Source organism: Bactrocera oleae, chromosome X (assembly GCF_042242935.1).
Source record: "Bactrocera oleae isolate idBacOlea1 chromosome X, idBacOlea1, whole genome shotgun sequence".
Lineage (NCBI taxonomy): Eukaryota > Metazoa > Arthropoda > Insecta > Diptera > Tephritidae > Bactrocera > Bactrocera oleae.
In genome coordinates, this window is record NC_091541.1 from 37,395,513 (window position 1) to 37,408,371 (window position 12,859).

Sequence of the window (12,859 nt, forward strand, 5' to 3'; positions counted from 1 at the left end):
TGCACCATGAGTCATTTTGCCCTGCACACAGGTGTTTTTCCACCCTTCTGCGACCTCTAGCGGCCGGAGTATATAAGCTAGGTGGGTCAAACAAATTGCATCGTTTAGAGGACACTCAGGGCTTCCATTTGCATCATCAATCACCCGCCTACCACCAATAGGGGCGTGGCAATTCACCAAAAAACACTTTGGAATTTAACGTGTCACCCTTTTGCGGCCATTAGCGCCTAAACAGGGTGATCTAAGATGGCGCAAACTATTTGATTCATGTAGCCGCACAGGTGCACGTTAATTAGAGACATCAATCTCAGATATAGGTTGAACAGGTGAGTGGCAATCAACAAAAAAGTGAAAATTTCAAAATTTCTACTTTTTACCTTTTTTGTGTTTCCAGTTAAGGGGGTATATGAGAGGGGGGGATGAAACCAAGTGGATCACCTAGAGGACACTCGGGGCTTCCATTATCACCATCAACCACCTGCCTACCACCAGCAGGAGCGTGGGAATCCTATAGAATGCACCATGAGTCATTTTGCCCTGCACACAGGTGTTTTTCCACCCTTCTGCGACCTCTAGCGGCCGGAGTATATAAGCTAGGTGGGTCAAACAAATTGCATCGTTTAGAGGACACTCAGGGCTTCCATTTGCATCATCAATCACCCGCCTACCACCAATAGGGGCGTGGCAATTCACCAAAAAACACTTTGGAATTTAACGTGTCACCCTTTTGCGGCCATTAGCGCCTAAACAGGGTGATCTAAGATGGCGCAAACTATTTGATTCATGTAGCCGCACAGGTGCACGTTAATTAGAGACATCAATCTCAGATATAGGTTGAACAGGTGAGTGGCAATCAACAAAAAAGTGAAAATTTCAAAATTTCTACTTTTTACCTTTTTTGTGTTTCCAGTTAAGGGGGTATATGAGAGGGGGGGATGAAACCAAGTGGATCACCTAGAGGACACTCGGGGCTTCCATTATCACCATCAACCACCTGCGTACCACCAGCAGGAGCGTGGGAATCCTATAGAATGCACCATGAGTCATTTTGCCCTGCACACAGGTGTTTTTCCACCCTTCTGCGACCTCTAGCGGCCGGAGTATATAAGCTAGGTGGGTCAAACAAATTGCATCGTTTAGAGGACACTCAGGGCTTCCATTTGCATCATCAATCACCCGCCTACCACCAATAGGGGCGTGGCAATTCACCAAAAAACACTTTGGAATTTAACGTGTCACCCTTTTGCGGCCATTAGCGCCTAAACAGGGTGATCTAAGATGGCGCAAACTATTTGATTCATGTAGCCGCACAGGTGCACGTTAATTAGAGACATTAATCTACTAGGGCGCTCCGTTTACGCCTTACTTCGTAAGGCGCAAACTGCGCTAGTTTTTTCAACCTCTAGCTAATTCTTCTTTGGAACGCACATTGTATATATTTCTTCTGTGCGTGTGTATGTCACTGAACTCCTCCTAGACGGCTGGACCGATTTTGATGAAATTTTTTGTGTAAGTTCAAGGGACGTCGAGGATGGCTTAGATTCACAATTCGATCAACTAGATAATGTTTTAACAATGAATTTATTTATTATTTAAATTGTTGTTGATGTTAGAACGTTTTACATAGAATTTCGGCAGACTACGCTGCAGTTGTGTCAGATATTCAAAAGTTAAAGATTTAAAAATTCATCACTTTCGCTGTAAGATTTGGCGTTATAAATTAGCGCCATCTGTACTTCATCTCTTTAACTTGATATTGAAACAGATAAAAATCATATGCTCTTAGTACTCCTAGACTTTCTATTATTCTATTGTTATTTTCGTTGTCATCTTATGATGTTTTACATTAGGGGGGGAGAGGGTTGAATCATGTTTGAAGTGTGTCTAAAAAACGATACTTTTTGAGTGAGATTTATAACAACCAACCTAACCTAAAAATTTATTTGTGTAGTTCATTAACTTCATAATAAATTTTTTAAATTGTTTTTACTATTCATGTTTTAAATGAAAAAAACTATTAAAAAACTAGAAAAATATTCTATTAAAAATCATTTAATTTAAAAAAAATTATTCATTTTCCAAATTAAGAAGCAAGAAAATAAAATTACCCGTTTTTCATCTAAGATTTGTAACAATAAATCGTTTTCGGTGATAATTAAAAATTTTATTTTCAATAAATAACTCATATTCGTTGTGGATTACTCGGTTTATTTTGTATACATTTTTAATTAAATTTACACATGGGTTTGTTAACAACCACCCTAATCTAAAAATTATTTTTATAGTTTATTGATTCCATAACGCATAAATCTTTTTTGTTAATTATTTAAAATTTCATTCTCAATAAAAAAACTCACATTCGTTGCGTATTATATTACAGTATTTTTTTTATATATATATATATTTGATTCATGTAGCCGCACAGGTGCACGTTAATTAGAGACATCAATCTCAGATATAGGTTGAACAGGTGAGTGGCAATCAACAAAAAAGTGAAAATTTCAAAATTTCTACTTTTTACCTTTTTTGTGTTTCCAGTTAAGGGGGTATATGAGAGGGGGGGATGAAACCAAGTGGATCACCTAGAGGACACTCGGGGCTTCCATTATCACCATCAACCACCTGCCTACCACCAGCAGGAGCGTGGGAATCCTATAGAATGCACCATGAGTCATTTTGCCCTGCACACAGGTGTTTTTCCACCCTTCTGCGACCTCTAGCGGCCGGAGTATATAAGCTAGGTGGGTCAAACAAATTGCATCGTTTAGAGGACACTCAGGGCTTCCATTTGCATCATCAATCACCCGCCTACCACCAATAGGGGCGTGGCAATTCACCAAAAAACACTTTGGAATTTAACGTGTCACCCTTTTGCGGCCATTAGCGCCTAAACAGGGTGATCTAAGATGGCGCAAACTATTTGATTCATGTAGCCGCACAGGTGCACGTTAATTAGAGACATCAATCTCAGATATAGGTTGAACAGGTGAGTGGCAATCAACAAAAAAGTGAAAATTTCAAAATTTCTACTTTTTACCTTTTTTGTGTTTCCAGTTAAGGGGGTATATGAGAGGGGGGGATGAAACCAAGTGGATCACCTAGAGGACACTCGGGGCTTCCATTATCACCATCAACCACCTGCCTACCACCAGCAGGAGCGTGGGAATCCTATAGAATGCACCATGAGTCATTTTGCCCTGCACACAGGTGTTTTTCCACCCTTCTGCGACCTCTAGCGGCCGGAGTATATAAGCTAGGTGGGTCAAACAAATTGCATCGTTTAGAGGACACTCAGGGCTTCCATTTGCATCATCAATCACCCGCCTACCACCAATAGGGGCGTGGCAATTCACCAAAAAACACTTTGGAATTTAACGTGTCACCCTTTTGCGGCCATTAGCGCCTAAACAGGGTGATCTAAGATGGCGCAAACTATTTGATTCATGTAGCCGCACAGGTGCACGTTAATTAGAGACATCAATCTCAGATATAGGTTGAACAGGTGAGTGGCAATCAACAAAAAAGTGAAAATTTCAAAATTTCTACTTTTTACCTTTTTTGTGTTTCCAGTTAAGGGGGTATATGAGAGGGGGGGATGAAACCAAGTGGATCACCTAGAGGACACTCGGGGCTTCCATTATCACCATCAACCACCTGCCTACCACCAGCAGGAGCGTGGGAATCCTATAGAATGCACCATGAGTCATTTTGCCCTGCACACAGGTGTTTTTCCACCCTTCTGCGACCTCTAGCGGCCGGAGTATATAAGCTAGGTGGGTCAAACAAATTGCATCGTTTAGAGGACACTCAGGGCTTCCATTTGCATCATCAATCACCCGCCTACCACCAATAGGGGCGTGGCAATTCACCAAAAAACACTTTGGAATTTAACGTGTCACCCTTTTGCGGCCATTAGCGCCTAAACAGGGTGATCTAAGATGGCGCAAACTATTTGATTCATGTAGCCGCACAGGTGCACGTTAATTAGAGACATCAATCTCAGATATAGGTTGAACAGGTGAGTGGCAATCAACAAAAAAGTGAAAATTTCAAAATTTCTACTTTTTACCTTTTTTGTGTTTCCAGTTAAGGGGGTATATGAGAGGGGGGGATGAAACCAAGTGGATCACCTAGAGGACACTCGGGGCTTCCATTATCACCATCAACCACCTGCCTACCTCCAGCAGGAGCGTGGGAATCCTATAGAATGCACCATGAGTCATTTTGCCCTGCACACAGGTGTTTTTCCACCCTTCTGCGACCTCTAGCGGCCGGAGTATATAAGCTAGGTGGGTCAAACAAATTGCATCGTTTAGAGGACACTCAGGGCTTCCATTTGCATCATCAATCACCCGCCTACCACCAATAGGGGCGTGGCAATTCACCAAACAACACTTTGGAATTTAACGTGTCACCCTTTTGCGGCCATTAGCGCCTAAACAGGGTGATCTAAGATGGCGCAAACTATTTGATTCATGTAGCCGCACAGGTGCACGTTAATTAGAGATATCAATCTCAGATATAGGTTGAACAGGTGAGTGGCAATCAACAAAAAAGTGAAAATTTCAAAATTTCTACTTTTTACCTTTTTTGTGTTTCCAGTTAAGGGGGTATATGAGAGGGGGGGATGAAACCAAGTGGATCACCTAGAGGACACTCGGGGCTTCCATTATCACCATCAACCACCTGCCTACCACCAGCAGGAGCGTGGGAATCCTATAGAATGCACCATGAGTCATTTTGCCCTGCACACAGGTGTTTTTCCACCCTTCTGCGACCTCTAGCGGCCGGAGTATATAAGCTAGGTGGGTCAAACAAATTGCATCGTTTAGAGGACACTCAGGGCTTCCATTTGCATCATCAATCACCCGCCTACCACCAATAGGGGCGTGGCAATTCACCAAAAAACACTTTGGAATTTAACGTGTCACCCTTTTGCGGCCATTAGCGCCTAAACAGGGTGATCTAAGATGGCGCAAACTATTTGATTCATGTAGCCGCACAGGTGCACGTTAATTAGAGACATCAATCTCAGATATAGGTTGAACAGGTGAGTGGCAATCAACAAAAAAGTGAAAATTTCAAAATTTCTACTTTTTACCTTTTTTGTGTTTCCAGTTAAGGGGGTATATGAGAGGGGGGGATGAAACCAAGTGGATCACCTAGAGGACACTCGGGGCTTCCATTATCACCATCAACCACCTGCCTACCACCAGCAGGAGCGTGGGAATCCTATAGAATGCACCATGAGTCATTTTGCCCTGCACACAGGTGTTTTTCCACCCTTCTGCGACCTCTAGCGGCCGGAGTATATAAGCTAGGTGGGTCAAACAAATTGCATCGTTTAGAGGACACTCAGGGCTTCCATTTGCATCATCAATCACCCGCCTACCACCAATAGGGGCGTGGCAATTCACCAAAAAACACTTTGGAATTTAACGTGTCACCCTTTTGCGGCCATTAGCGCCTAAACAGGGTGATCTAAGATGGCGCAAACTATTTGATTCATGTAGCCGCACAGGTGCACGTTAATTAGAGACATCAATCTCAGATATAGGTTGAACAGGTGAGTGGCAATCAACAAAAAAGTGAAAATTTCAAAATTTCTACTTTTTACCTTTTTTGTGTTTCCAGTTAAGGGGGTATATGAGAGGGGGGGATGAAACCAAGTGGATCACCTAGAGGACACTCGGGGCTTCCATTATCACCATCAACCACCTGCCTACCTCCAGCAGGAGCGTGGGAATCCTATAGAATGCACCATGAGTCATTTTGCCCTGCACACAGGTGTTTTTCCACCCTTCTGCGACCTCTAGCGGCCGGAGTATATAAGCTAGGTGGGTCAAACAAATTGCATCGTTTAGAGGACACTCAGGGCTTCCATTTGCATCATCAATCACCCGCCTACCACCAATAGGGGCGTGGCAATTCACCAAACAACACTTTGGAATTTAACGTGTCACCCTTTTGCGGCCATTAGCGCCTAAACAGGGTGATCTAAGATGGCGCAAACTATTTGATTCATGTAGCCGCACAGGTGCACGTTAATTAGAGATATCAATCTCAGATATAGGTTGAACAGGTGAGTGGCAATCAACAAAAAAGTGAAAATTTCAAAATTTCTACTTTTTACCTTTTTTGTGTTTCCAGTTAAGGGGGTATATGAGAGGGGGGGATGAAACCAAGTGGATCACCTAGAGGACACTCGGGGCTTCCATTATCACCATCAACCACCTGCCTACCACCAGCAGGAGCGTGGGAATCCTATAGAATGCACCATGAGTCATTTTGCCCTGCACACAGGTGTTTTTCCACCCTTCTGCGACCTCTAGCGGCCGGAGTATATAAGCTAGGTGGGTCAAACAAATTGCATCGTTTAGAGGACACTCAGGGCTTCCATTTGCATCATCAATCACCCGCCTACCACCAATAGGGGCGTGGCAATTCACCAAAAAACACTTTGGAATTTAACGTGTCACCCTTTTGCGGCCATTAGCGCCTAAACAGGGTGATCTAAGATGGCGCAAACTATTTGATTCATGTAGCCGCACAGGTGCACGTTAATTAGAGACATCAATCTCAGATATAGGTTGAACAGGTGAGTGGCAATCAACAAAAAAGTGAAAATTTCAAAATTTCTACTTTTTACCTTTTTTGTGTTTCCAGTTAAGGGGGTATATGAGAGGGGGGGATGAAACCAAGTGGATCACCTAGAGGACACTCGGGGCTTCCATTATCACCATCAACCACCTGCCTACCACCAGCAGGAGCGTGGGAATCCTATAGAATGCACCATGAGTCATTTTGCCCTGCACACAGGTGTTTTTCCACCCTTCTGCGACCTCTAGCGGCCGGAGTATATAAGCTAGGTGGGTCAAACAAATTGCATCGTTTAGAGGACACTCAGGGCTTCCATTTGCATCATCAATCACCCGCCTACCACCAATAGGGGCGTGGCAATTCACCAAAAAACACTTTGGAATTTAACGTGTCACCCTTTTGCGGCCATTAGCGCCTAAACAGGGTGATCTAAGATGGCGCAAACTATTTGATTCATGTAGCCGCACAGGTGCACGTTAATTAGAGACATTAATCTACTAGGGCGCTCCGTTTACGCCTTACTTCGTAAGGCGCAAACTGCGCTAGTTTTTTCAACCTCTAGCTAATTCTTCTTTGGAACGCACATTGTATATATTTCTTCTGTGCGTGTGTATGTCACTGAACTCCTCCTAGACGGCTGGACCGATTTTGATGAAATTTTTTGTGTAAGTTCAAGGGACGTCGAGGATGGCTTAGATTCACAATTCGATCAACTAGATAATGTTTTAACAATGAATTTATTTATTATTTAAATTGTTGTTGATGTTAGAACGTTTTACATAGAATTTCGGCAGACTACGCTGCAGTTGTGTCAGATATTCAAAAGTTAAAGATTTAAAAATTCATCACTTTCGCTGTAAGATTTGGCGTTATAAATTAGCGCCATCTGTACTTCATCTCTTTAACTTGATATTGAAACAGATAAAAATCATATGCTCTTAGTACTCCTAGACTTTCTATTATTCTATTGTTATTTTCGTTGTCATCTTATGATGTTTTACATTAGGGGGGGAGAGGGTTGAATCATGTTTGAAGTGTGTCTAAAAAACGATACTTTTTGAGTGAGATTTATAACAACCAACCTAACCTAAAAATTTATTTGTGTAGTTCATTAACTTCATAATAAATTTTTTAAATTGTTTTTACTATTCATGTTTTAAATGAAAAAAACTATTAAAAAACTAGAAAAATATTCTATTAAAAATCATTTAATTTAAAAAAAATTATTCATTTTCCAAATTAAGAAGCAAGAAAATAAAATTACCCGTTTTTCATCTAAGATTTGTAACAATAAATCGTTTTCGGTGATAATTAAAAATTTTATTTTCAATAAATAACTCATATTCGTTGTGGATTACTCGGTTTATTTTGTATACATTTTTAATTAAATTTACACATGGGTTTGTTAACAACCACCCTAATCTAAAAATTATTTTTATAGTTTATTGATTCCATAACGCATAAATCTTTTTTGTTAATTATTTAAAATTTCATTCTCAATAAAAAAACTCACATTCGTTGCGTATTATATTACAGTATTTTTTTTATATATATATATATTTGATTCATGTAGCCGCACAGGTGCACGTTAATTAGAGACATCAATCTCAGATATAGGTTGAACAGGTGAGTGGCAATCAACAAAAAAGTGAAAATTTCAAAATTTCTACTTTTTACCTTTTTTGTGTTTCCAGTTAAGGGGGTATATGAGAGGGGGGGATGAAACCAAGTGGATCACCTAGAGGACACTCGGGGCTTCCATTATCACCATCAACCACCTGCCTACCACCAGCAGGAGCGTGGGAATCCTATAGAATGCACCATGAGTCATTTTGCCCTGCACACAGGTGTTTTTCCACCCTTCTGCGACCTCTAGCGGCCGGAGTATATAAGCTAGGTGGGTCAAACAAATTGCATCGTTTAGAGGACACTCAGGGCTTCCATTTGCATCATCAATCACCCGCCTACCACCAATAGGGGCGTGGCAATTCACCAAAAAACACTTTGGAATTTAACGTGTCACCCTTTTGCGGCCATTAGCGCCTAAACAGGGTGATCTAAGATGGCGCAAACTATTTGATTCATGTAGCCGCACAGGTGCACGTTAATTAGAGACATCAATCTCAGATATAGGTTGAACAGGTGAGTGGCAATCAACAAAAAAGTGAAAATTTCAAAATTTCTACAGTTTCCAGTTAAGGGGGTATATGAGAGGGGGGGATGAAACCAAGTGGATCACCTAGAGGACACTCGGGGCTTCCATTATCACCATCAACCACCTGCCTACCACCAGCAGGAGCGTGGGAATCCTATAGAATGCACCATGAGTCATTTTGCCCTGCACACAGGTGTTTTTCCACCCTTCTGCGACCTCTAGCGGCCGGAGTATATAAGCTAGGTGGGTCAAACAAATTGCATCGTTTAGAGGACACTCAGGGCTTCCATTTGCATCATCAATCACCCGCCTACCACCAATAGGGGCGTGGCAATTCACCAAAAAACACTTTGGAATTTAACGTGTCACCCTTTTGCGGCCATTAGCGCCTAAACAGGGTGATCTAAGATGGCGCAAACTATTTGATTCATGTAGCCGCACAGGTGCACGTTAATTAGAGACATCAATCTCAGATATAGGTTGAACAGGTGAGTGGCAATCAACAAAAAAGTGAAAATTTCAAAATTTCTACTTTTTACCTTTTTTGTGTTTCCAGTTAAGGGGGTATATGAGAGGGGGGGATGAAACCAAGTGGATCACCTAGAGGACACTCGGGGCTTCCATTATCACCATCAACCACCTGCCTACCACCAGCAGGAGCGTGGGAATCCTATAGAATGCACCATGAGTCATTTTGCCCTGCACACAGGTGTTTTTCCACCCTTCTGCGACTTCTAGCGGCCGGAGTATATAAGCTAGGTGGGTCAAACAAATTGCATCGTTTAGAGGACACTCAGGGCTTCCATTTGCATCATCAATCACCCGCCTACCACCAATAGGGGCGTGGCAATTCACCAAAAAACACTTTGGAATTTAACGTGTCACCCTTTTGCGGCCATTAGCGCCTAAACAGGGTGATCTAAGATGGCGCAAACTATTTGATTCATGTAGCCGCACAGGTGCACGTTAATTAGAGACATCAATCTCAGATATAGGTTGAACAGGTGAGTGGCAATCAACAAAAAAGTGAAAATTTCAAAATTTCTACTTTTTACCTTTTTTGTGTTTCCAGTTAAGGGGGTATATGAGAGGGGGGGATGAAACCAAGTGGATCACCTAGAGGACACTCGGGGCTTCCATTATCACCATCAACCACCTGCCTACCTCCAGCAGGAGCGTGGGAATCCTATAGAATGCACCATGAGTCATTTTGCCCTGCACACAGGTGTTTTTCCACCCTTCTGCGACCTCTAGCGGCCGGAGTATATAAGCTAGGTGGGTCAAACAAATTGCATCGTTTAGAGGACACTCAGGGCTTCCATTTGCATCATCAATCACCCGCCTACCACCAATAGGGGCGTGGCAATTCACCAAACAACACTTTGGAATTTAACGTGTCACCCTTTTGCGGCCATTAGCGCCTAAACAGGGTGATCTAAGATGGCGCAAACTATTTGATTCATGTAGCCGCACAGGTGCACGTTAATTAGAGACATCAATCTCAGATATAGGTTGAACAGGTGAGTGGCAATCAACAAAAAAGTGAAAATTTCAAAATTTCTACTTTTTACCTTTTTTGTGTTTCCAGTTAAGGGGGTATATGAGAGGGGGGGATGAAACCAAGTGGATCACCTAGAGGACACTCGGGGCTTCCATTATCACCATCAACCACCTGCCTACCACCAGCAGGAGCGTGGGAATCCTATAGAATGCACCATGAGTCATTTTGCCCTGCACACAGGTGTTTTTCCACCCTTCTGCGACCTCTAGCGGCCGGAGTATATAAGCTAGGTGGGTCAAACAAATTGCATCGTTTAGAGGACACTCAGGGCTTCCATTTGCATCATCAATCACCCGCCTACCACCAATAGGGGCGTGGCAATTCACCAAAAAACACTTTGGAATTTAACGTGTCACCCTTCTGCGGCCATTAGCGCCTAAACAGGGTGATCTAAGATGGCGCAAACTATTTGATTCATGTAGCCGCACAGGTGCACGTTAATTAGAGACATCAATCTACTAGGGCGCTCCGTTTACGCCTTACTTCGTAAGGCGCAAACTGCGCTAGTTTTTTCAACCTCTAGCTAATTCTTCTTTGGAACGCACATTGTATATATTTCTTCTGTGCGTGTGTATGTCACTGAGCTCCTCCTAGACGGCTGGACCGATTTTGATGAAATTTTTTGTGTAAGTTCAAGGGACGTCGAGGATGGCTTAGATTCACAATTCGATCAACTAGATAATGTTTTAACAATGAATTTATTTATTATTTAAATTGTTGTTGATGTTAGAACGTTTTACATAGAATTTCGGCAGACTACGCTGCAGTTGTGTCAGATATTCAAAAGTTAAAGATTTAAAAATTCATCACTTTCGCTGTAAGAGTTGGCGTTATAAATTAGCGCCATCTGTACTTCATCTCTTTAACTTGATATTGAAACAGATAAAAATCATATGCTCTTAGTACTCCTAGACTTTCTATTATTCTATTGTTATTTTCGTTGTCATCTTATGATGTTTTACATTAGGGGGGGAGAGGGTTGAATCATGTTTGAAGTGTGTCTAAAAAACGATACTTTTTGAGTGAGATTTATAACAACCAACCTAACCTAAAAATTTATTTGTGTAGTTCATTAACTTCATAATAAATTTTTTAAATTGTTTTTACTATTCATGTTTTAAATGAAAAAAACTATTAAAAAACTAGAAAAAAATTCTATTAAAAATCATTTAATTTAAAAAAAATTATTCATTTTCCAAATTAAGAAGCAAGAAAATAAAATTACCCGTTTTTCATCTAAGATTTGTAACAATAAATCGTTTTCGGTGATAATTAAAAATTTTATTTTCAATAAATAACTCATATTCGTTGTGGATTACTCGGTTTATTTTGTATACATTTTTAATTAAATTTACACATGGGTTTGTTAACAACCACCCTAATCTAAAAATTATTTTTATAGTTTATTGATTCCATAACGCATAAATCTTTTTTGTTAATTATTTAAAATTTCATTCTCAATAAAAAAACTCACATTCGTTGCGTATTATATTACAGTATTTTTTTTATATATATATATATTTGATTCATGTAGCCGCACAGGTGCACGTTAATTAGAGACATCAATCTCAGATATAGGTTGAACAGGTGAGTGGCAATCAACAAAAAAGTGAAAATTTCAAAATTTCTACTTTTTACCTTTTTTGTGTTTCCAGTTAAGGGGGTATATGAGAGGGGGGGATGAAACCAAGTGGATCACCTAGAGGACACTCGGGGCTTCCATTATCACCATCAACCACCTGCCTACCACCAGCAGGAGCGTGGGAATCCTATAGAATGCACCATGAGTCATTTTGCCCTGCACACAGGTGTTTTTCCACCCTTCTGCGACCTCTAGCGGCCGGAGTATATAAGCTAGGTGGGTCAAACAAATTGCATCGTTTAGAGGACACTCAGGGCTTCCATTTGCATCATCAATCACCCGCCTACCACCAATAGGGGCGTGGCAATTCACCAAAAAACACTTTGGAATTTAACGTGTCACCCTTTTGCGGCCATTAGCGCCTAAACAGGGTGATCTAAGATGGCGCAAACTATTTGATTCATGTAGCCGCACAGGTGCACGTTAATTAGAGACATCAATCTCAGATATAGGTTGAACAGGTGAGTGGCAATCAACAAAAAAGTGAAAATTTCAAAATTTCTACTTTTTACCTTTTTTGTGTTTCCAGTTAAGGGGGTATATGAGAGGGGGGGATGAAACCAAGTGGATCACCTAGAGGACACTCGGGGCTTCCATTATCACCATCAACCACCTGCCTACCACCAGCAGGAGCGTGGGAATCCTATAGCGGCCGGAGTATATAAGCTAGGTGGGTCAAACAAATTGCATCGTTTAGAGGACACTCAGGGCTTCCATTTGCATCATCAATCACCCGCCTACCACCAATAGGGGCGTGGCAATTCACCAAAAAACACTTTGGAATTTAACGTGTCACCCTTTTGCGGCCATTAGCGCCTAAACAGGGTGATCTAAGATGGCGCAAACTATTTGATTCATGTAGCCGCACAGGTGCACGTTAATTAGAGACATCAATCTCAGA